This window comes from Hermetia illucens, chromosome 2 (genome assembly GCF_905115235.1).
Source record: "Hermetia illucens chromosome 2, iHerIll2.2.curated.20191125, whole genome shotgun sequence".
Classification (NCBI taxonomy): domain Eukaryota; kingdom Metazoa; phylum Arthropoda; class Insecta; order Diptera; family Stratiomyidae; genus Hermetia; species Hermetia illucens.
In genome coordinates, this window is record NC_051850.1 from 31,701,380 (window position 1) to 31,727,527 (window position 26,148).

Here is a 26,148-nt window from a genome sequence, read left to right on the forward strand (position 1 = left end):
TGAAGCGCATTGTCGGGAAAGGACAAAGATGACGCACCAAATAGGGGTTTATGACAACCATATTTCAAAAATGGCGTAAGACTTATTCCAAAAAATAGGAATTTCTACAGAAGCCAGTCAGGGCCTCTTTGATGATCCACAATTTTGAGTATTTCACAAGACTAATACATTTCAAGCCACATATATTTTGATGTATTCTCGTCGTTTTGGGGAAAATAGCTGCCGACAATTAGCTAGAATCTATCATTTGTAATGAAAAATGAATTTATGCATAGTTTTAATACGTAGCCCTCAATTGACAAGTGTGGACTGTTAAGTATGCTATGAAGCAACATGTTCAAAGTTCGTTCCTAACTTTTGATTTTCGAGAATTCTAAAAATATATAGTTTTAATTGAAGGTAGACAAAGTTTGCATCAGATTTTATCAACTTTACCATTCGATGATTAAAGTGAGGCTTTTGTTGTTGTTATAATATGGAATGCTGTTCTTGCTTCTATTTGCTCCTAGGACTAGTGGAACACAATCTGCTAAAAATACGTTCAAATTACCGGAACAGCAGATCGCTCTTGGTACTGCTTCCGTCCAGCGGCTATTGTGATATCGTATTGTCGTTTTGAGCTGAGGTTTCTGAGTGCTTCCAGCGACCTCGATTCAATGTGTCTTTCTTGATCAAGCTGATCCGAAGTGGTATGCTGAACCTGGAAATCCATGCGCCAAGGAACTCTTTGGCAACTCTGATGGATTCTTGATCAGGAAATCGTTTGGAAAATTTTGTCCACAGTTTAACGCGGTCGCAGTCAATATTTGTGTTTGCGTGTTCTCGACATTCTCGTTGTCACTTCTTATACGTTTACCTTGAACCCGGCAATTCTCCTTCTGAGCTAGGGTCACCACTTCGGGAATGACTAGGTGAGATTTGTTATTGGCAGAAAAAATTCAGTAAAAGGCTTTTATATAAACTTAGTGGCCCCTATCGATCCATGGTCCATAGACTTTTTAAGATACCTCTTACCAAAAACCAAGGTTTGAAAAGGAAGGGTCATATAGTGCCATTAAAAATGGACTTCGGCCAGCTCCAATCGAAAGCTTAATAAGGAAGAGGATAAAGAGAGGATAAAGAACGAAACATTGGCCGAGGACTGCGTGGCCAATGGGGAGCTTGGTCTTCAATATGCGAACTCTGAATTCTTTGGGCACCTTCAGTTTAAAATAAAACCCTTAGCCTGGTGGCCGGGTTAGCCAGGGTGGACATTCTTCTCGAACTACTCGTGGGACCAAGACATGGACTTAATTTTAAAAATAAATAAACCGGCGATAGAAGAAGAGGAGGTCAGAGGACGAGCTTCTGGCATCCAGCGAGGAGACAGTAGCCGTTGAGAGCAGTAAAGTCGTGCCAGCCGTAGCACCGCTGTGCTGAAACCAACCGCAGGGACCTCTCGGAGTGAGGTGGCAGATAGACTAATGGTTTCCAGCCTGAAATCTATTGTCATCAAGCTGGGTGTAGCGAGTACCAGACATAGTACTCCTAACCCGAAATCCGGGACGTCGGGGGATCCCTCAAAAGTAAAGACCGATAAGAACGTCGGTCACCGGAAACCGACTAAGAAGCGAAGGTCACCTGATGTCCCGCTCAAGAGCCAGTACCAGAAGGCCATGCATATTCCCAGCAAGATTGCTAAGAATAAGGAGGCCGGTATTGTCAACGAGCGGGAAGAAAAAGACCTCGCTAAATACCAGGCGATTGTTGAGGAATACAACAGCAAACGCCTGGCAGACGAGTAGAGGGCGATGCCCATCGCTCTGAAATGCAATCGATCCCAAGACGAGGTCGAACAACATCACAAGCGGAGCAGAGTGGGCAAGAGCTAGGACGCTAAGCAACATCTGAGGCAAAGTACACAACAACAGCCAGCCGATGAGCCACGAGCTACGAAGCCCTTCATCGGCGGATGGTAATTCCGCGGGAAACTAGCGCCGGGGGTGTGGACCAGTGTTGAGTGAAGGCTGTCACACGGGATCCATCCCCTGCTTTGATTCCTCTCAGGTGGTCCATGGGTTCCACGTTATAGCTTGCGAGAATTGATTCTCGAGGGACTTTCTCGTTTCGTGCGTCGCTAAGATCAGCGACCCCTGGGAGGGCGTAAAGCTCAATGTCATCCCCTACGACGAGATTCCCAGGAGACCGCTCACACGCATCTGGTTGCTGAAGATTTGCATGGATAAGGACAAGCTTGTCCAATCAGTGCGCCATCAAAACCCTAGGATTCCTATGGACGACTGCTACAAACAGCCGGTTCGGAGTGAGGAACGCAAAGGCAGAAGTGTTTCACTCTGTAAAATCGGACGACCGCCTCTTGGCGGTCTTAGTTCGACTGGTCAGACCATCGAAAGCAACACTGAATCTGCGAGGCTCAGCAAGATTCTGTCCAAGGAACATAAGAGCCCATCCTTTCTTAAAAAGTCGGAAGGCTCCTGGACGGAATCTTCTGGTGAATCGTTGGAGCTGCTGGTTCAGACGCACTTTCCCGCCAGCGAGAAGGATTGTGAATCAGAGCCTTGCTTGGAGGGTTGCGGCCACCCCAGCCCTGCGAGACTATCAAATCGGTAATTACTGAGGACAAGATCGTCATCATCATCATCTTAAACAGCTTCTTCACATATAAATCTCCGGGCCCATCCTAGAGACGCGCACTAGTCGTTTTCATACCGAAATCGGACTGGCGCGGCCATGAGTCCGCGAAGGACTTTCAACCAATCAGCCCGAAGTTCTTCGTGCTGAAGACCTTAGAGCCCGTTTTGGACATCCTGTTAAGGACGATTATGGAGAGAACGCCTTTCTCTAAGCCCCAGCATGCCTACTTGAAAGGAAAATCCACAGAAACCGCACTCCACGAGGTAATTGGCACGGTTGAACGGTCACTGCAGTATACCCTGGCTGCCTTCTTGGATATAGACGGAGCTTTCAACAACGTTAGTACCAACGAACAAGGAAGCCTTGAACAGTATTGGATTGGAGGGGTATATTTCGCATTGGATTATATCCATGCTAAGTACCGGGATAATCCAGTTGGATCTAGGAGGCAACCACTTGATCATCTCTCCGGTGCTCTAGATAACAGTGATGGACGAAATTTTAAGAATATTGGACAGCAGCAGGGTAGAGGTAGTGTACGCCGACGACTTGGTGATATTAGTGTGAGGAGTGTTTCCATCCATTATGAGCGACATCATGGAAGGAGCGTTACGAATGTGTGAGCGACAAAATGGGGATTCAGCATAATAATAATCGTTGGCGCAACAATCCATATTGGATCAGGGCCTTGAAGTGTGTTAGAGCACTTCATTCAAGACCGGAACGATACACTACAGTACACTGTAGGAGGCAATGTAGTCAGCATTGCGCTCGCCTGAGATTATTACCCTAATTTGACTCAGGTACTCATTCACAGCTGAGGCGACTGGTATCCGACGTCAAACCGCGATACAAATCCCACTGTCACCAGTGAGATTTAAACCGCGATCTTCCGTATGATAGCTCTGTGCTCTAACCACTTGAGCCAGTTTAACATTAATCTATAACTCTGTGCTTCTTTCTGAGGCCCAGTCGCGAGGCTTTCAAATCACCATCTAGCATATCGTTTCCCATCGACTCCGATGTTTAGACCAATTTTAGTAAGCGAATTCTGGTTAGCGCGAATTATTGAACCATATCATGGAAGACGCCTCTCTTGTAATTTTTTCACGATCGATGCAACCCCATATCGATCGCGGATATTTTCATTTCGGATGTGGTCCAAGGCAGCATTTTCGTCTCCATTACCACAAAGTGGTGTACATTGTCTTTTAGGGTCTGTCAACACCGGTCAGAACCATAGAGGAGGACGACATGGCGGTAAATTTTAGATTTGAGATGTTCATTGATACATCGACCACCAAGAACACCAGTTGTGGAAGGCCACTTCATCCAGATTTCATTAACGCGTGAGGCAATTTCATGACCATTGACCTACATTGCGTTGACCCAAGATATTTAAATCGCTCAGTTCTGGTCAGGCCACTGCAACTGACAGTGATATTGCTTCTTTCATAAGGACTGTTTGTCAAAGAGTCAACCTGAGATCGTATTGTATGAGACAATCATCCCGTTTTTGAATAAGTTGCTCGAGATCATTTTTGCGATTAGATGTTAGGAAAACATGATCCGCATAAAGCAGTGTATAGGGCGCTGGACGTTGGATGTCCCGTGTGACGGTGTCCATAACAAGAACAAAGAGGAGTGGTGAGAGGGCGCCTTCTTGATGAACATTAACAGAGACACGAAGCGGTTTTGATACACCGTCACACTTCAAACTTTACTGTACGGATCCTGGTAGAGCAATCGAACCCCGCGTACAAGTTCTTCTGGCACTAAGTGTTGTCGTAGAGCATACCAGATAAGTTCGTGTAGCACACAGTCAAACGCTTCCTCTAGATCCAGAAATGCAATGTAAAGTGGGCGACGCTTCTCACGGTGTTTCTCCTGTGCCGTGAAGTGTATTTTAGGAGTATATCTAAAAAATGCAACAATAGAAGACACACCATTTGACATGATTCTGGAAAATTTGATGGAAATCGTACCACTGTTAACACAGTTCCAGTAGATAAAATTGTTACTATTTCTTTAGAGCAAATTCATTGTGTAAATGGAGTTGGAAAAATACGACGTTTATTTGGCTCGTCCATTTCTCCAAAGAATTATATTCTCGCAGGACATTTTGCAATCTCCTCCACGGATTTTATGTGGCCCCGTTCTAGGAATAAGATCCCAAAATAATTGCTTAACACTTCGATTCCCTTATTTCAGTGCAGAATATTTGAATGTAATCTCACCACTACTTTGCCAAATTAGGACACGTCCTTCACCTGAAATTATATAAAGAACAAGCAAATTAAAACGCTTACCTATTTCCAGTCATATGGCGGCTATCTGAATCCCCTCAATGCCTTCTCCAGAAGGACCATGTCCAGAGTACGAAACATTCTATCCTTCCATTAACTAAGCAGATTGTCTCTGCAAAAAATAACACTCTGACTCGACACATCCCAGTCGCCTACGTCGTAGGAATTCCACTCAATTTAAGCAAGAACTTGATTGGCTTCATCATAATCTTCTTAATAAAAACGAATATTAAACGTCATTCCATTCTGTGTTTCTTTATTAAGTGTCCCACCTCCTGAGTCGCTTCCCGGCCAGAAGACACAGCCGTTTCCCTCCTACATTGCATTTTATATTGCCTCAATAAAATTGAAAAAGCTCACCCCCACCACCCGCCCAGGGGGTGAAAAACTTTAAAAAGAATTTTATTGCCAGGTTATTATAAACATTTTACGTTTTTAACGTTTAACGACGATTGTATTCATCGTTCGTTTCTGCCCAAGTAGTCCTTATCGTCGAATCGGGATATCATTTAACTACGATTTTTTATGTCTTTTTCGTTACGGTTTATTGACACCCCCGACGGGTTCAGAACCGGCAATATGGAGGAGGGTGACCCGTTCAATTTCATTCCTAAAATTCGATTTATTTATACGACTTTTGTTTGTCGAAATTGTATAAATTTACTTTTGACCGTATCCCGTATGCATACACAGGGAGCGTCAGGATAGTGCTGGGATCCAATCATAATGGGATACCCGGTGCCTGGCCAGAATCCGGAGCCTCCTCCCAGCACCGTTGTCTGTGCATCTGATACGTATGGGGAGGAAAGGTCCTTTAAGTAACAGGGAATCAATAAAACTCCTCTTTGCAATTTGCTAAATGTTGTGGAAATCCACTCCAGGTTGTCTTCCCGGCAAGGACTATTAAACGAACAATGTAATCTGTGCGGACGACACTTTCGTCCATGCCTGAAGAACTTGTTGCTTTTCATTATACGCAGGGCCAGACATCCCCATATGTTGCATAGTTCACATCATTGTAATGCATGGTCTGAGTTATAAAGTGTTCGATTTTACTATTATTTGATTATAAGTGGTATGTTGTCCTGCGGAAGCATCGGGGGCAGTCAATTAATTGGGGTATTTAGGAAGCGTATTCGCGGGAACTAATTTAAATCAAAATATTGGGGCAGAGTCCTTTATTCTGACTGCCTGCGACCTACTTTTCTGCATGAACGCAAGTATTCCATTGCATTAATTTGCGTCTGAATTTCCCGATATCGACTTTGCTTTGCGCCCTGAGAACCTCGCAGCAAGTCTGAATACGATTCAACTAAACAACGACTGAACTGAATGAAACTTCATCATTACTTCCATTTGGTTGAAAGATTTCTAATTAGGATCCAAACCTAGACAGTCTTACATATATGTCCATCTCCTCCTCATCAAAGGAAATATATGTACACATATTCGACAATTCATGCTCATGCTGGGTAAGAATTTGCAATGAGGGAAGCAAGCAAATGCAAATAGGGTTCTAATTGGGGACCATGTTTGAGCATCACATACTAGTTCGGATTGAAATTTACTCAAAAAATAGATACCACTCGCCAAGGTATGAATATCTATGGATGTGACTTGTATTCTGGGAACCTACATGGAATTTTTCATTAGAATTCAGTTGAATATAATCCAAAGAACAAAAGCACCAAGGAGAGTGGCTTCATCAGGAAGATCTATAAATGGCTAACATGCTCAGATATTTCTTAAAAATTCAACCCAGCTAAGTCCCTGTAGGTGGTATGTAACTAAAGCAGTTCGGGTAGTTACTTGAAAGTCTTCAAGATATTACAAAAATTCATTAAGATAACAAGTAAGAGGTTATTATTACAGAGGGGACGTCAATAGTGGGCGTTGAGGATATCTAACAAACTAGGCATAACCCCACGGTGATGTTTGGATACTGAAAAGATCTCACGTGCAGGGATCTTAGAAAGGAGGCTTAATATCCATATTCAAGATATACGGACTTAGAATTTAAGCACTATCATTCCTTATTCTCCGAGTTGTCACGATCTGGGCAGATGCCGGATTTTACCTAATGGATTAATCGAAGAATCCGTTGAGACACGATTGAGGCTTTTCCAGGTCGGTTTTCGTCCACGGCAATATTTAAAATGTATAACCCAGTGAAGGGATAGTGAATACATTCAATGCGCTTATTTGATCCTTCATCGGGAGGTGCAATTTCAGCACTATCTTCACATGTCACAGGAATTCGAACAGTAGAACATCCTTCAGATCACCAACCAGACCATGGCTTCCTTGCAGAAGTCCTAGGTATTTGCAGTAGTCTGTCTCGGTTATAGTTTGGGGAGGCGTTATGTCCGGCATGCGGTTCACGATAACCTTGCCTAATCCAAATTCTATTCGAATAATACAGTTGAACATGTCTACTGTTTGTAATAGACTTCCAAGGTGGTCGTCAGTCTCAGTTGATGGCTTGATGTCATCTAAGTGCATCAAGTGTGTCAGATCACACCACCAAATCATACCAACTAGCATTATTCAGTAGCCATGAAAGGCGATTAACGACCTGATTTGTGCTATGTGTTATGTATACTGGTAAATTCTTATATTAGAAATTCTGCACCCGATTCAGACCAGGATGCTTGCTGGTCTTCGAACTGTTTGTGGCTTGTGGAACCTCCTCTTCGGTAACATCTGCAAAATTCATGCCAGACAGTTAGTTGCATGCGGGTGTCTTCAGCGGTGATCCACTGAGCGTGCTCAGCATACCGAGCGGGTAACCCGAAAGTCCACTCCAATATTCTTTTGTTTTCATCACCGAAAACTGTGCTGTCTGGACGATCTGCTGGGATTCCTTGAGAGATCTAAAAAACTGCCTCGCGTACGTTGCATTCTGAACACGACTTTCGCCATATTGTCGTAACCGATTGTATATGACAGAAAGTTTCTTCTTTAGTGTGCCCAGAATTTCAACCACGGGTGTCTCACATAGTTCCGGTAAACCCTCTGCACTTCACTTTTTAGCCATCTGCTAGCATTACCAGTGCTGATTTGAATCAGACCAGCAGTGTCTTGCCTTTTTGAGTCCCGCCGGCGTTTCAGATGAATTTTCCATGGTGGATCTGTTTGCCACTCAAACCAATAACGCGCATGCAATCTGACAGCGGCAGTTGCACCGAAATACACAAGTGATTATAGTTACAGCAATAACATATCAACACCCAGCCGAGAAGCAATCTCATAATTGATTTGAGATATAATTTTCGGGTTGCACTAGGTGCATAGAGTCTAGGAGTACCTGGTCTATGTAAAGGATCCACTTCCGAAAATTTTATACACGTTCTTTGGAATTCGTCCCGAACCTCAGCGGAGACTTCGGTCGGATGGTGAGAAAGAATGCTTCGCGAGTAGTGGACTGTTATCTGCAATGCGGCGTGGTGTTGTTGATGCTGCCGTCTATGCCCCCATCGACTTTTTGTTACCACTTTCTGCGATGACTTCCAAGTCGAACACGTTCCCTGATGATGGTCGGGATTGTGTCGCTACGAGTAATGAAACGGTACTGGTTTGATGTTGTACATGCCCCAGACATTATTTCATAGTGGGAGGTTTAGGGATAAAGAGGTTTATCTTCTCAGCCTAAGTGAACCTGCTGAAGTGGTCACCACCCACTATTGGCGGTTTCAACGCCGTGCCGTCTATTATGGGAACCCAACCTAGTTAACAAGTCAGACGACTCCTGCCGGTTATCCGTACCAGACCTTAACTTCCTCCTTCTCCTTATTTTTGAGTTTGTATTTTATATGGCGGGCTCTCCACGTTCGAGGATCCTATAGTGAAGCTTCCTGATGGCTTCAGTTTGGCAACGGTCTTCCGTAGCAGGCGCAACTACACAGTCTCTCCAAGACCTTGTCTTTTATCGAGGAATATGTTGTCGGGGAGTCGCACGTTCTCCTCGTAGATTAGCAGGGCTGACATTTTCTCTTTGCGGGTGGTTGTACTGAAGTTAACTAAAACAAAAGGCGAGACTTGCGACCAAGAAGGATCATCAAGTACCATAATAGCAGTCTTCAGCGTCCGATGCCAACGTTGCAGCATTCTATTCGACTGTGGATGGTATTGTTGTCTGATGACCTTTGAAACCGAAAAGCCTTTCCACCTTCGAGAAGAGAGCAGGTTCAAACTTGTCTGTGATTACTAAGACTGGAACATCAAAGCATGAAATTCATTCTCGTTAGAGGACCTCAGCACATGAATGTGCTGTAATGTACTTTAGAGGTATCGCCGCATCTTGGTAATCTTTGTAGCCGTGCGAATATTCCAAAGGGCCTATAATTTCGAGATATATAGTGTGGCAGGGCTTTGTTAGCTTAGGGAATACAGCGTCAGCGAACTAAGTAGTCTTTACGGAGCAAATATTGAATGTCCGGAACAAACTAGCTCATGACAATTAGGTGACGAAATTGGACACACCACATCATACCGTGCACTTCCAAGTTTATGCGTCATATGCGGCGACCTCCATCCCACAGTGAAATGCCCATTAGACAATGAAGATCCCTGGTAACTGTGGGAACAAACACACTGCTGTCCGGTGTACGTTGTGTCAAAGATTTCGACCACGAACCAACAGACTCTTAAAAGGCGATCTAAATCTAAACCTAAACACACAACCAGAATCTTGCGCTTTAAGTATGAGAGGTCTTGTTTTTTTCTTTTGTTTCTTAGTCAGTCAAAAAATAAATGCTGCTGTTATCGGTTTTGAAAATATAAGCGAAAGGCTATGTACTCTGCGTTTGCGATGCGAATTTAGAAATATAAGCCTCATAAACGTTCACGACCCTACAGAGGAGACTGCATAGTCGGAGAAGGATACCTTCTACGAGGCAGTTGAGCGGACCCTCGAAGCATATCCCATGTATGATATCAAGAGTCAAGTAGGGACGGAGCCCGTATTCGTCGGCTCCCATAGCTTACATAGGGATACCAATGATAACGGACTGCGGATTATTCAGTTAGCAGTATCACACAAAATGGTTGTTGGAAGTACCTGGTTTGCGCGGCAAACGGTTCACAAACATACGTAGGCCTCCCCAGACGGGACCACTTTCAACCAAATTGACGACGTGGTGATTGAACGCCATTACCTCTCAGCCTTGATGAGTGTCATAACATATAGGGGGGCCAATATAGACTCGGATCACTATCTCGTTGGCTCGAATCACAATCACTTGAAGAGCATTACCATTGATACGGCCTCAAACATGCTTGACCCGGCCACAAGAAAAGTCCGAAGGGCTGATTTGACGATGAGTGTAAGTTAGCAACGGAACGGAGGAGTGCTTCATACCGAGTAATGCTCCATTTTCAAAGAACGCGAACACGAGCAAAAACCTACCAAGAACTTCGTCGAACGGAGAAGCGATTTCACAGACGGAAAAAGGAAGCCTGGGAGAACTAACTGGTCTATGAACTCGAAAAGTACAGGGAGCAACCGCACCAGGCACGTAAGTTTTACCAACAAGTCAGCAGGATGAAGCCTTATACACCTCGATGTTCGTCCTGCCGAGACAAAAAGGGACATCTGATTTCTGACAGAATAGGGATATTGGAGCGATGGATTGAGAATTTTTGTGAACTGCTCAAATATCGGCGAGTTGAAGGTCCCGCCAACTGAAGACGACGGACCTGCCACCCCAAGTATAGAAGAAACAGTCTGTGCAATCCACCGGCTTAAAAATAATAAGTCGCCAGGAGCCGATGGAATTACAGTCGAATTGGTTAAATATGGAGGCGATCAATTGCACCAAGTGGTTCACCAACTTGTGCTCAAGGTGTGGAACAGCGAATTAATGCCTGATTATTGGCAAAAAGGCATTATTTGTCTCATACATAAAAAGGGGGATATCACGTAGTGCAGCAATTATAGAGGTATGACGTTGCTGAGTACCATCTATAAGATATTCTCCGCTATCTTGTTAGATCGGCTAGCCCCATATGCCTCAAACATCATTGGCCCATACCAAAAAGGCTTCACTCCAGGCAAATTAGCAACAGATCAGATTTTCTCTCTGCCGCAAGCGATGAAAAAACTGTTGGAATATGGACATCAGGTGCACCATTCTTTTATCGACTTTAAAGCCGCCTATGGCAGCATAGCCAGGGTAAAACTGCGAGAAGAAGAGAATAGAGGAGAGGATTCGGTATCCCGACAAAATTGATAAGACTCACGAAGCTGACCCTGACCAATGTGCGAGGCCAGATAAAAGCAGCAGGATCACTCTCAAGACCATTCGACATCAACAACGGTCTACGACAAGGGGATGCCCTATCATGCGTCGTTTTTAACCTGGCCCTGGAGAAAGTGATCCGTGATGCTGAGGTAAATGCAAGAGGCGCGATGTTCTTGGAGTCCACCCAACTGCTGGCCTATGCTGACGATATCGACATCATGGGAACAACGACCGAGACGTACAAACTGCCTTCATCCAGATCGAGCAGGTGGCGCAAAATCTTGGGCTGCACATCAATGAAGGCAAGACAAAATATATAGTGGCAACGTCAGCACCGAAGGCCAACCAACCAACAACATCAAACCGCAGGGTCAAACAGGAAGAATAAGGATAGGAGACTATAACTTTGAGGCCGTTGATAATTTCTCCTATCTAGGGTCGAAAATCACAACCGATAACAGCTACGATGATGAAATCCGCGCACGGTTGTTGCCAGCCAGCAGAGCCTATTTCAGCTTACAAAAACTGTTTCGCTCGAAACGTCTCACCATAGGGTCAAAGGCCTTACTGTACAAGACTATGATCTTGCCAGTCCTCATGTATTCCTCGGAGACTTGGGTTCTTAGTAAGAAAAATTGCGAACTCTTAACCACGTTCGAGACAAGAATCCTCCGAAGAATTTTTGGCCCCCTACATTAGGATGAATGATTCTGTAGCCTACATAACGTCGAAATCTATGAGCGATACCATGACCCAGACGGTTGTGGATAAAATGATGATCCAACTTGGAATGTTTATAAGGGCAATATCAATGGTAGAAAAAGAAGACGAGACAAACTCTGCCTGAGATGCAGCGATGGCGTAGCCCAGGACGCTAGACAGCTTTTAGGAATATCGAATTGGTGGACCTCGGCGCAAAACCGCGATGTCTGGAGTTCCTTATTAAGGCAGGCCTAGACCGGATACCGGTTGTTGCGCCCTTGATGATGATGATGATATAATACTTTACAAATTTACTGCAACCTTTCTTAAATTCATGGAATAAAGTTGCAGCAATATATGCCAAGATATAGAGTATTACACTAGAAAGTTTGCTAGAATCCCGACTATTATTGACAAAGTTGTAACTATTGTAATAGGTTGTAAGTGGGAATATTATAAACGCAAAAATTCTTATAAGAAATCCATACTAGAAGTGCCAAGCTTCCGATTTATTTAGCTCTTGTCATGAATTTACTTGAACTCCATAACTTTGATATCATTCCAGGTTTGTTTTTAATAAACCAAATCCTCCTTGCGAAATGCATTCAAAGCCTGATAAACGGTGACCTCGTTTACAACGGCCAAAACCTTCACACAACTCAACAACGTCGAGCTAGTAATAGTCAGGGTCGAATGACATCAAATTTATGGTTCCACACCTCGAGGGGTTTCCGGTATTTTTCCTAATTTCCACCTTAAAACGGTGGAAAGAAAGTTAAGTTCATTTAACGAGGAGTTTTATTATCGCGGTCCCAACTTCTATTTTCACTCAAACATTCCACAATTTCTGATTCACATTCAATATCTGACAAATTTCATAAAAAAAGGATCGAAAACTTTACCAATAAATACAACGGGTGGGCTTTGAATTTTATTTCGGATGTTACCGAGTACTCACTTTGATGGCACAACGAGAAAGTTTCCTGAAGTTCCTTTTCTTTATTTGTCGACGATAATTCCTCAAAAAAAAACAAGATAAAAGTAAGATAATTCTAGCGTAGGCGCCGACGTTGGAATATATCGAGTACCTTTGTTGCCTATCATAGCATGTGAGCGCTATCATATGTCAGTATCCTTTGGAATGGAATAGATATCTCCCGAGGTTGTGAATAAATTTCACCAGGAGCCATACAATAACGTAATCATCAATCTATAGAACAAGTTCGAATTCTGACCCTGTCCATATGCCTTTTAAATAAACCATCAGTTAGTTACCCAGGTGTACAAGCCCAAATTCAGCCGAGTCTCCCATTAGTCCTAAATTTCGCAGGATTGAAACTCCGAAATTCGATAAATGCAGTATCCACCCCAGGGTGCTCTCAGAATTGCTTTGTAATTACTAAATTAATACCGTCTTAGTAGTGCTTGTTAAGTGATATGGCTCACTGATAAAATTATGCGTAAAACTAGAACTACCATCTCATGAGCTTCGCTCTATCCCTTTGCCGGGAAGATATAGATTTTGATTGCTTTGACACAGGATTAAACTGGATTTGTCTAACTTGATACAATATCGATTACAGAATATGCTCTTGTGCTACACAGGAACTGTTTTCCATCAAAGGAAGCGATACAGGCTGTGTTCTATGTCATTATCACGTCACTCAAGCACACAAGCGTCAAATAACACCCGATCGGGCTGAGTTGATTAAAATGCTAATTAATTTCAGTATCGAATAGAAATAACTCAATTGTAAGCAATCAATTTCTATTTATGACTATGATCCTGGGCAATGTACCGTGCGTAGTATGAATACATAGGCATGGATGGATAAATTTGTAGGTGCGGATGGGGTAGGTCGGAGAACATGAACAGTGAACTTTGAATCTGATTTTGTAAGCGCTTTCAATAAAGTCCTTTGCTAGAAGTAACAAATAGTTCTAACGAGGATAAATTGGGCAAATGAGTGTAATCTGCACCGACAAATTGGTAAGTAGTGGGTACGGGGTTGTTTTTAAGGGTATGTTGAAATAGCCCCTATGGAAACTGCTATGTTTCTGCCGGTCGATATAAAACATTCACTAAAGTCGGAAAATTATTAAGGATATTCAATATTGTGGTGTGATACTTTTAATGATATAATGTCTGGCAAGATTCAAGACTGGAAAGCGATATCACGGAAGCTTAAGGCTCTTCTTCAAAAATAGCTCCATAAATGTCCAATAATTCCTGGGATGTTAGCGTAGCTTTGTGTGTGAAAAAACCTGGGACTAGAACGTCAAAGGGTAGTTGTTAAATGAGCGGTATCATGCGATAAATAAAACTTACTTAAGTTCTTCAAGACTGGCTGAAGAATCGAATAATACAGCCATGAGATTTTGAAGTTTTGTGCTTTTGTTCTCCGGAGCAGAAAATCTTCAAAAAACTTTGGTACATATGTGACAAGAGCCCTGGGTTTTTATTCACTAAAACTGTCTCCCAATTTCTGTTTTCTTTCCCCACGGAACATAATGAGATTTTTTTTTTGGGAATAGGGTAGGTGAATGCACTTTCGCACAGAGTGTTGGACTCTCGCAACAGTACGCTGTCGGACTACCAACTAAACACCTCCCTGTCATCATCCGGTCCCTGCATCGATCGAGTTCAATCTTCTTCGCAGCAATATAATGCGCAACGCGATTCCGGCCGCCAGAGCTCTTCAACATTTCTCTAACAAGTGTCAGCATAAAGCTGCTGATAAAAGCCGTCCCACCTCTCACGAGAGAAAAAGGTGTGTTCAGCGTCGTCCGCCACTTCATTGCATAACACACAATCAGGAGATCGCGCCTTCTCAATCCTGTGCAGGTAAGACTGAAAACCTCAATGTCCGCTTAGAAATTGGGTAAAGAAGTAATCAATTTTACCGTGCGTTTGGTTCAGCCACGATCCTAAATTTTCGATGAGCCGCGCAGTCCATCTGCCCCTTGGCTCATTTTGCCAAAAGAGTTGCCACTCGGTAAGGATGCATTGACGTTCTTCACAAGCAACCACCTTTTTTAAGTTCGAGCTCTTACGGCGGTAAATAGCTTTGCGCTCCTTGACATGGAGGGCAACGGGGATCACTACCGCGATCACCATCACAGCCGCTTCGGAGAATGTGCGATAAGCAGACGCCACTCGCAAAGCTCCCCGTCTCTGCACTTGATCAAGGCGTTTACAATGCACCTTCTTGGCAAGGGCATCAATCCATACCACCATGCCATAAAGCAGAACCGACATTGCTCCCATAAGGAGACGTCTCCTAGTAAATATAGGGTCCCCAACATTCGCCATTAGCCGACTCAAGGCCGAAACTTCAACTGCAGCCCTATTCGCTGCTGCGTTGTTTGCTCGAAAAAGTTAATCTTCGAGGCGAGCATTAAACCAAGGTATTTAACCATAGGTTTCGACTCTACAGTCGGTTTTTTTCCAGCGTAAGATTAAAACCATGAGCAGTCATCCATCCGCTTACTCGTCGCACTAATATGTCATGTCTGCTTTGCGCGTCCGGCAACAAGTGCCGCAACGTCATCTGCATAACCGACCACGCGCGATTCTTTGGGCATATCGAGTCTCAGCAGACTATCATAGGAAGCGTTCCAGAGGTCCGGCGCTAGGACAGATCCCTGTGCTATTCCCGACGTGATTTTCATTCTCCACTAGTCATCTAGCGTCTCATAGAGCAACAGATAGCTTGACATGTGGAGTGAGTTTTCTAATGTGTCTAGCATATCTGTCCATCTTACGGAATTGAAGACATTTCTGACATCAAGCATTACTAGGAGCACTATCCGTCGAGATCGGCGGCTGCGTGCCTCGGCTCGATGAACCGCATCTACGACCTCCATAATAGCATCCACTGTGGATCTCCCTGTTCCGAACCCGAACTGCCTTGGGGATAAGTCCCTGGCAACGCGGATCGCTTCAGCGAGTTTACTCCTGATGAGCTTCGCGAGCATTTTCCCAGCCATTTCAAGTATACACAGTGGTTCCCTTACCTTTGATAATCAGCCCGAGCCTGTCCACTTTCCAGCCACAAGGAAAAATGCCTTCCTTTAATCAAGCGTTGAACGCCTCAAGCAGCAAGTCTGGCCGTTGGCGGAACCCCAGTTTGTAAAGTTCCGCTGGGATGCCATCAGGACCTGGCGCCTACTTGTTTTTCATAGTGAGAAAGTCTTCGAGCTCTCTCATTGTTAAAAGGGGACTCGTCCTCGACGCTTTCCGCGAACATAATGAGATTGGGTGATGGCTAAACTACTATCCTGAGTGGCCGGATACGACCAAGAGGGGAGAGTTATCCCACAAACCTAAGAAGATGGTAAAACAGACAGTGAAGATCCGCCTACAAATATTGAAGCTCCATCGAAGTGCTCCGTCGGCAAGTCCTTGTCAGGCTCGGCAATGTGGGGACTCCTATGAACACTTTGGTCCTTCACGTAGCATCATACAAGAATTCATGTGTCCTTTACCGATTTGTAGGTGCGAACTGGATCCTGAAAATACAACAACACTAGACCTTACGTACACCTATAGAATTAATCAAAATGCGAACTAAATCTGGAGATGAAATAAACAAGTCGGAATACCGGAAGCTCCTGCTTCGGGTATAAAGGTTTTGTGTTCATCTTATCTAAGAAATTTCAACGCACATTTTTCTACCCATATACAGCTACAAAACTACGAGACATACGTACATATTACAGCCGTAGATGTTACGCTCACCCCAAACAAACAAACTGCCTATTTTCGAATACTGTACAACATATAGGCACGTATATAAATTGATCGTACCCATATATCCGATTTACTTCTTATATCTATCTGAATTAGGCTCTACCCGCAAAGTTCATTAGCACGCATATACTATATACTAACATACACACATGTCTCGTTGGAATAATTGATATTAATTAAAGAACTAAAACAAAATAATTCTTTTCCACCCAATTTATACGAACTTACTTCGTTGTGGTATGGACGAATTGATATGTGATGATGACGTCGTGCAGGTTGTAGAGTGCATGAAATTCACAAAAAATTGTAAAGTTTTACCCTCTATAACTTTGTTAATAATAGTAGGATTTCCTTCAAACTTGACCAAATTGTGCATTATGTTCTTCATTATATGTATGCCAAATTTTGTACTTCGGGGATGAACATAAGGGGGGTGCCGGGTAAATTTCTAAAATGTGGAAATATACTATTATTAACTTTATTTGTGCAGATATCGGAACCGGATATATTTTGAGGCCTAGATTTCATAGAGATGCACTACTGAGATTTTTTTCAGATTTTTCGGTTGGATAGGTTCTGAGAACGAGACCTGTTACACTTTTTGGGGGTCATATTTTGAGCCCTCACTCCCCTATGCTTCACCCAATATCAAATATTGAACCAGTTTCGAAAAGTACTAATTAAGACCTTTCATTTGATATCCCATGCGGCCATATTTTATGAAAAAAAATTTTGCACCCTCCTTTTACATGTATGGAGAGCCCCCCCTTAAACTTAACACAAAATGGCGTCAATTGCTGCATGTAAATGGAACGGCAGATCACATACTCCTACCAATTTTCGTGACAATCGGTTCAGCCGTTTCCGAATAAATCGGCTGTGACAGACAGACAGACGGACGGACAGACAGACAGACAGACAGACGGACAGACAGACATCGAATCGATTCTAATAAGGTTTTGTTTCACACAAAACCTTAAAAAATGGCGGCTCGACTATGCGCGTGGAACCATAAAACTTCCGACCCAAGTGTCGCGATCGAAAGGGACGAACTACGATGCATCACATCCTCGATCGATGTGTTTCTTCTGCTTTAGATATATGGTGAAACACGGCCTTAGAGGTTCCCACCCTGCCCTGGCATCCTCAGACCATTATATTGGAGAATGTCCCTTGTAACGAGAGTATTGTAGGACTAGAGAAGAGGAGGAGCAAAGGAAATTTAGTTCGACTTTATTTTCATTTATAATTCAGAGTTTTCTTTCAAAACAAAAAAAAAACAAATATTTCGAAAAAGAAAGAAATATTACTACAGCATAAAAAGATACGGAAGAAAGTAAATATACGATAAAATAAAAGAGAATTACGGTACCCCTAATGGACAGCATGGCGTAGAAACTGATAATCGTGGGGTGGTTCGGCATCTAAACGCCACGAATCGTCATCATCAACGGCGCAACAACCGGTATCCGGTCTAGGCCTACCTTAATAAGGAACTCCAGACATCCCGGTTTTGCGCCGAGGTCCACCAATTCGATCTCCCTAAAAGCTGTCTGGCGTCCTGACCTACGTCACCGCTCCATCTTAGGCAGGGTCTGCCTCGTCTTCTTTTTCTATCATAGATATTGCCATTATAGACTTTCCGGGTGGGATCATCCTCATCCATACGGATTAAGTGACCCACCCACCGTAACCCATTGAGCCGGATTTTATCCACAACCGGACGGTCATGGTATTGCCCATAGATTTCGTCATTGTGTAGGCTACGGAATCGTCCATCCTCATGTAGGGGGCTAAAAATTCTTCGGAGGATTCTTCTCTCGAACGCGGCCAAGAGTTCGCAATTTTTCTTGCTAAGAACCCAAGTTTCCGAGGAATACATGAGGACTGGCAAGATCATTGTCTTGTACAGTAAGAGCTTTGACCCTATGGTGAAACGTTTCGAGCGGAACAGTCTGCCGCGGATTTCATCATCGTAGTTGTTATCGGTTGTGATTTTCGACCCTAGAGAGAGACCCTAGAGAAATTGTCAACGGTCTCAAAGTTGTATTCTCGTATCCTTATTCTTCTTCGTGTTTGACCAGTGCGGTTTGATGTTGTTGGTTGATATGGTTGGTTCACGTAGGCAGCGGATGAAGAGGCTGATAAGATGAATCTCTTTATCATCCGCTCCTACTGCGAAATAACGGCGAGGGCAAATCCAACATCTTACTGCTCCTTTTTGTATCAGAGATTCGTCTAGCGCACGTGATTGTGCAACAATTCCGTATTCATTGCTCGAAGTGATACAATCCCGACCATCATCGGGGAACGTTTTCGACTTGACGTCATGGCGGAAACCAAGAGTCGATGGAGGCAGACGCTTTTGCATCAATACCACCACGCCATTTCAGTACTGGCCGAAGTACTCTTCTACACGGTCCAGGTGAAGTCTCCGTTGAGGTTGGGGACGAATTTCAAAGAGCATGTATGGAATTCTCGGAAATGGATCTTTTGCATAGACCAGGTATTCCCAGGCTCTAAGCATCTCCAGCAACTCCGAGAATTATATCCCAAATCAAAGATGAGATTGCATCTTGGCCATTTGCTGATATGTGTATGGTGGAGCAATTACGACTGTCCGACCGTGCAGAAGATTCGATTTCGCGTTATTGAGTGGCCGAAGAGATTCACCACGGAAATTCGTCTGCAACCTCGACGAGACTCACTAAGGCTGTCCTCCTTAGTGAGCAGAGAGGCTGACTCAAACCAGCTCTGGCAATGCTACTAGATGGGTGGAAAACATAGTGCAGAGGGTTTACCGGAAGTATGCTGTCCTCAGTGAGACACCCTTAGTTGAAATTCTGGACACTCTAAAGCAGAAACTTTTTGTCGTATGCAGTGGGTTACGACGGTATGGCGAAAGTCACTCCAGCCGTGTCCAGAATGCAACGTATGTGAGGAACCAGCGGACTTTTTTTTCAGATTTCTTAACGAATCCCAACAGAGCGTCCAGACCGGGCAGTTTCTGGTAACAGAAGCGAATAAATATTGGAGTCAACTTTGGGGGTTACCCGCCCAACATGCTGAGTGGATTAAAAGTACTCGCCATGCCACTACATCGGGTACAAATTTTGCGGATATTAACGAAGAGGGGATTCGACTAGCCATAAATAACTCGAAGAACTGGGGGGGTCCTGGTCTGGATCGGGTGCATAATTGCTGGTAAAAAATCTACCAGTATACATGATCGGCTGACACACTACTAGGTCATTACCTATCTTGTCCCTAAAAAAGACATGATGCAGGACTCCGCAGACACAAGACCGATTACTTGCTTATCAACTCTCTACAAATTCTTAACATCCATTATTAGTGGAAGCATCAATGCGCACCTCGCTAGAAGATCCGAGGAAATCATCACCGCGATGACACACACTGCCTCCCCGGCTACTGTTCAATATGCGCTGTACATCCTCGGCGCAATTCACTCGTATGCCGAACTAACCCTTTTCTTGTTCATCGTGTTGGCCAGTGCTCTCGCCCAGACAGGAGCCGCGTATAGCAAGATTGATTTCATCACCCCTGCGGTAAGCAGCCGGCGCGATAATAAGGTCAAGCTTAACCATTTTCAACCACGCTTTAATGGCATGAATTATGCTACTTCCACAAAGGTTAGATCGTCTGAAAAACCAATCAAAGTTGCCTCCTTTACTACGCGATAGCGAAGCATTTATTGATACCTTAAGTTCCACAGCAAGAAGGGGAACACCTGCTGTCACAACATACTTTTTCAGCCCGTCCACCAACCTGTACCGAAGAAGGCTCTCCGAGAGGTTACTCTCGATTATCCGAGCTAAATAACCAAGGGCACCCAATTTAGCCAGGATGCCTTTTATCTGACCTGAGTTAAAGCCATTCTTGACATCGAGCGTGACCACCGCGCAGCACTTACCAGCAGTCGATTCCTCTCTACCCAGGTCCACGACCGTTGCTATCGCATCAACCGTGGATTGCGCTCTCCAAAACCCATCTGCAGTCACAATACGATGATCCCAACAGTGAGATCTCTCGGTTCCACCATTGGTTTGACTGTGGTGCAATCTCCGTCGCGACATGGTAGAGTAGCATGTCTGAGTTACTTTACTCTCTTCCTCAAAAGTTTCAGTGGACCAGTTAGGTAACCAATCCAATTCTGTTGCTCATTCGACTATTGCCGTCCGGAAGAGCCCCAGGATCTATCAGATTGAGAACCTTTTGTTTGTTGGTATTTATTTTCCATCCTACTCTGTCTACCTTGTTCTCCAAATCGGGAACCATCTCATCAAGGTTCATGCCTTAACTGTTTTGTTAAGTGTAGGGCTATATGGATGCGAACCCAGCCAATAAGTTATGAAGGCTATCTGTAACCTCAACCACCTGGCCAGCGTATGATTGGGATAAATGCGTCATCAACCTCAGGTGGCAAAAGGATATATTAATCATCTGGTAATTAAAATATCCTGCAGAACAATTGTATATAAGGGTAAGTTTTGGCATTGTTATTATTAATCAGCTTCAGAAATCTGAAAGAGCCAGTACAAAGTCATCGAAAGGATTGTTAATCATAAACCACAATGGAACACAATACAGAATTTTGCACCCTTCGAAATTATCAACCTGCTTTTGTGCAGGAACCAGCAATGCAGTCGCAATTAGCAGATCAATTCCGGGTTGTAGTCGACAAATGGTACGAAGATAGAAGGGCTGAAGAAATCAAGTACCTGAACGAGTACGACGAGACAGTGGACACCTACGAAAATTTTGTAGCGAATCTTTACGAGTTTTCGTACAACTCAACGCAGTATGGGATTCTCACTAGACAAGTTCCGGCACCAGGTGATATCAGGGATTTAGGTCCAGACCAGGTACATCAACAACGCATGGTGAATCTTGCAAATGGAATCAGATGGCTTTTTGATTTTGTCGATTCATAGTTTACGTCTATTATTGGGGTTCCACCATGGAAGATCTTCTCAAGATTCTTCGTTCCAATAGGAATAGGAAATTAATTGTTATTTTTTATTTTGTAAATTATTAATAAATAATGAATTAGACAAATAAATTTTCTTACTAATTACTTTTCAGGAGGCTGTACTTTCTAGGCGTCAAATGGTTTTTAAGACATTTATAGCAGTTTTGGCATAGTTCGATTATTCGACAAGCTCATAATACAATGACTAACTGCATCATTATTCCATTTGAAGTTAAGTTTGCCACTTCCTCTTTTCTACCATAGGCATATATTCAGGGGTAGATAATCCTCAATTCTTAGCTGGCATTCCACAAGGGGCAATCATCTCTGCTATCTTATTTTCCCTGTTCACCGCAGAGCTACCCACACCAAGTCCACACCCTCACCTAATCCCAATCCTCCAATACGCGGACGACCTTGTACTCTACACCAGAAACATCCCTGCCGGTGAAGCATGCCTAAATTCTTATTTGGATGAGCTTTACCGATTCACACATTGGGAAATATCCGTTATTCCTCTCAAGTTCGAAACCATCGAATTCCGTATTCATCAGGACGACGCCGAAAATGAGGGGAGACATCCCTGCCTTGTCTCTCAAAATCAACAACACATCCATCCCATCCGTGGACGAAGTCATCTACCTAGCCGGGCAATCGGTGTCCCATTACCCGATCCTCAAATGCAACATTCCAACGCCTCAGAAGGTTAAGCTGTTTTGTTATAAACACGAACACCGCTCTAAATACCTCTCCGACCTCCTTTATGACTTCTGCCAAACTCCCTGCAGCAACACTGTTCTTTTCCGGCGCACCCCAAACTTCCTGACCAAATGCCAAACCCACCCACCTCACACCATCATCGTTGCGGTCGCCAAAACCATGTTTTCCCATCAAAGTGTTGTCAGATCCCGCCTTGGCAGAACTTAGTAAGGGTAAAGGAGACCCGGAGCTCCCATCTGCATACCGACCGCTGTGTATGCTTGACACGGACGGAAAATCTCATCCAGGGTACACTCGTTGAAGCGATCCGCGCTGCCGGGGACTTATCTCCAAGCAGTTCGGGTTCAAAACAGGAAGATCCATAGTGGATGCTATTAGATGCGGTTTATCGAGCTGAGGCACACAGCCGACGATATCGACAGATAGTGCTGCTCATAACGTTTTATGTCAGAAATGCCTTCAATTCCGTAAGATGGACATCAGAAAACCCGTTTCATGTGCCAAGCTATCTCTTGCGGATATTGAGGGATAATCTGAAAGACCGCTCACTGACCAGAAGGAGAATCCCGACCCTGCGTCCCATATCGATCAGCGAGTTAACAATACAGTCAAAACCACCAGTTAAATAGCTTGGTTTAATGGTCGGCTCGACGCTGAGCTTCTTCGAGCAAATCAAAGCAGCAGGGGACAGGGCTGCAGCTGGTGTCGCGACCTTGAGTCGACTAATGGCGAATGTCGGGGGCCCTACATCAACTAGAAGATATCTCTTTATGGGAGCAACGCAGTCGGTTCTGCTCTATGGTGCGGAGATATGAGCTGATGCCCTTGACAAGGAGGTGCATCGTAAACGCCTTGCTCAAGTACAGAGGCGGAGGGCTTTGCGTGTGGCGTCTGCGTATCGCACCGTCTCCGAACCGGCTGTGATAGTGATCGCGAGAGTGATCCCTGTTGCCCTCCTTGCCAAGGACCGCAATGCTCTCTACCGCCGTAAGGGCGAAAACATAAGAGAGGTGGTTGCCCGTGAAGAACGTCAACGCACACTTATCGAGTGGCAACTTTCATGGCAAAATGAGCCAAGAGTCAGATGGACTACGCGGCTCTTCGACAAATTAAACCCGTTGTTGAACAGAACGCACGGTGAGATTGACTACTTCCTTACCCAACTTCGAAGTGGGCATGGAGGTTTTCAGTCTTACCTGCACAGGATTGGGAAGGACGACGCTGAACACACTTTTTTCTCTTGCGAGAGGTGGGACGGCTTTCATTACCAGTTTTATGCAAACACAGGGGAGCTCTCTCCAGACAACATTGTCAGAGAGATACTGAAAAGCGCTGGCAGTTGCATGTTGCGCATTATGTTCGGGCTCTTTTACTGCGGAGAAGATTGAACTCGACCGGCGGAGGGATCGGACGGTAAGAGGTTCCGTGAACTAACAACTCCCTCCTCCCCTCTCCTCCCGTTGGTGAAAGGAATTCCTTGACTTGAAGGCTCCCAAAGCCGGGAGAGCGGGAGGGCTAGCCCAAAGTAATGCGTCAAACGGTTCCAGGCTAGTTCTCTGATGACAGGGAGGTGTCTAGTTGGTAGCCCGAAAGCATGTTGTTGCGGGAGTCCAACACGCTGTGCGTAAACGCATTCAGCTTATTGATATACAATATGATGGGCTTTATAAAAACGTGAAAAATAAACTAGATCAGGTTGCAAATAGGAAAAGATACTAATTTGGATGCTTAATACGGCTCGAAATTGCAATCCTTGATGTGACGAAGCCGACTCACAGAGCTGTCATATAGCTATATGGATAATATCTGAGGAACGTTTGACGATAAATAACCCTTTGATTTTAAATAAATATTTCTTGCCTCTAAATTTGGAGAAATTAATAAAGGCTGCTTAAGGGAATACTCATTGAATCAGTGTGAGTTGTTTAAATTCAGATTTCAAAGTGCAAATCTACAAACTGCAAACATACAAAAGCATTTTAATTAGTTCACTTGCAACAAATTGTGGCTGGGATGCCTAAAATAAGCCAACCGAATGCTGGAAGGAGGCACACGGGCAGTTCTTCTGCAAAATAATACAAAGGATATGCTTATAGCCAATAGGCAAAGCGGGAATTAAATTTAGATACTGCATGAGGTCTACCGTATGCACTATTGAATAAAGTTCCCAAAGTATCGAGCCAAAGTGGATCAATAACTATTATAAATTTTCTGCAGTGGCAGCTTCAGGCGAATTTTCTGAAAATGTTAGATTTAACGATGGATTCGGTTGGATATCGGGTTAATTTCCCAAAATGCTCGAAACACACACTTGGCCCAGCTATAAAGATACATTCCCAATTACTCAATTAGAATCCATTGGCAGCATCTATGAATTACTTTATAATTTCCATGTGACATTTCCGACCTGGTATGATTGCTTGTTATTGCCTTGTGAACATGAACTGGAACACTGGGCGGCCCAATATATCGCAGAATCTGCATTTTCCACCCGATTTTCTAATCCGTATTCCATTGCGAGGGAAGCGCTGGAGCGGTGGTTGCAGGCATCGAAGTGGTAATAGCAGGCATTCCAAAATGTATCTACACACATCCTGAAAGGTATTCAGGATGCTCATACCATAGATGCGCTTTAGGCTTACTGGCACTAGTCAATGAGAAGCGACCGATTTAGAAAACGATTCTGTGAACTATTTCGAGGCATATCCGCTGAAAATATCTCTCGCTACGAATTCAGGTAATTGCCACGAATTTATCATGCATTTTAGTCCAGCAATTTATTCGGAATTTTCCACTCATTGGATGCACTCAACCCGAGAAATTCAATTAAGTTGATAAAGTAGAGTAGATCGCTAGCATTCAGATTTTATTTGTAAACCAAAGTTCTAATTAGACAAATACCTGATAGGATGCGTATGTTTATCAGCGGTTTAGGATATGTCGATGTATTTGATGTGCTTGTCAAGGTAATAGCAAGTTCAAACCGTTGAAAATATGAGCCCCGAAATGGTAGGCGTATTAACTTTTTCTCTAAAGACCAGGATTCAACATGGGATACTCCGTTACCACCGTTGGCGAATGGCGAACGTTGGGGGTACTACTTCTTTTAGGGGACATCTTCTTATGAGTGCGACGGAGTCCTTTTTACTCTACGGGTCGAAGGCATAGGCTGATGTCACCTTGGGCAAGTGCAGAGACGGCAGCTTTACAGGTGCGCCTATCGCACTGTCTCAGAACTGGCTATGATAGTGAAGACGGGTGTGATCGCCGTTTCCCTCCTTATTAAGGACCGTTAAGTCATCTGCAATCGCAAACAAATAGATACAAGTGAGGTTATCGATCGTAAAGAATGGTAACGTACACCAAATGAGTGGTAACTCTCTTTGCAAAATGAGACAAAAGGCAGATGCACAACGTGGCTCATCGTCAACTAACATCCTTCGCTAAATCGCGTTTAGTTTCATTTGCACAAGATTGGGAAGGCATGGTATTCTGCAATGGAGTGGTAAATGATGCCGATCACACCTTTTTCTCTGTGGAAGCTGGGATGGTATTCGTTAAAAGCTTAATCAGACACAGTTGAACTCTCTTCAGACAATATTGTCAGAGCGATGCGGAGGAGCGCTGGCAGATGTAGCCGCGCTGTGCATTACTTTCGCGTTCGTTCGGATGGCAAGGCGTTTCTTGAACTAAAAATTTCCTTCCTCCTATTCACTCCCGTTGGTGAATGCAATACTCTAAGTTGAAGGCTCCCTAAACCGGTAGAATGGGAGAGCCAGCCTGAAGTAATTAATCAAA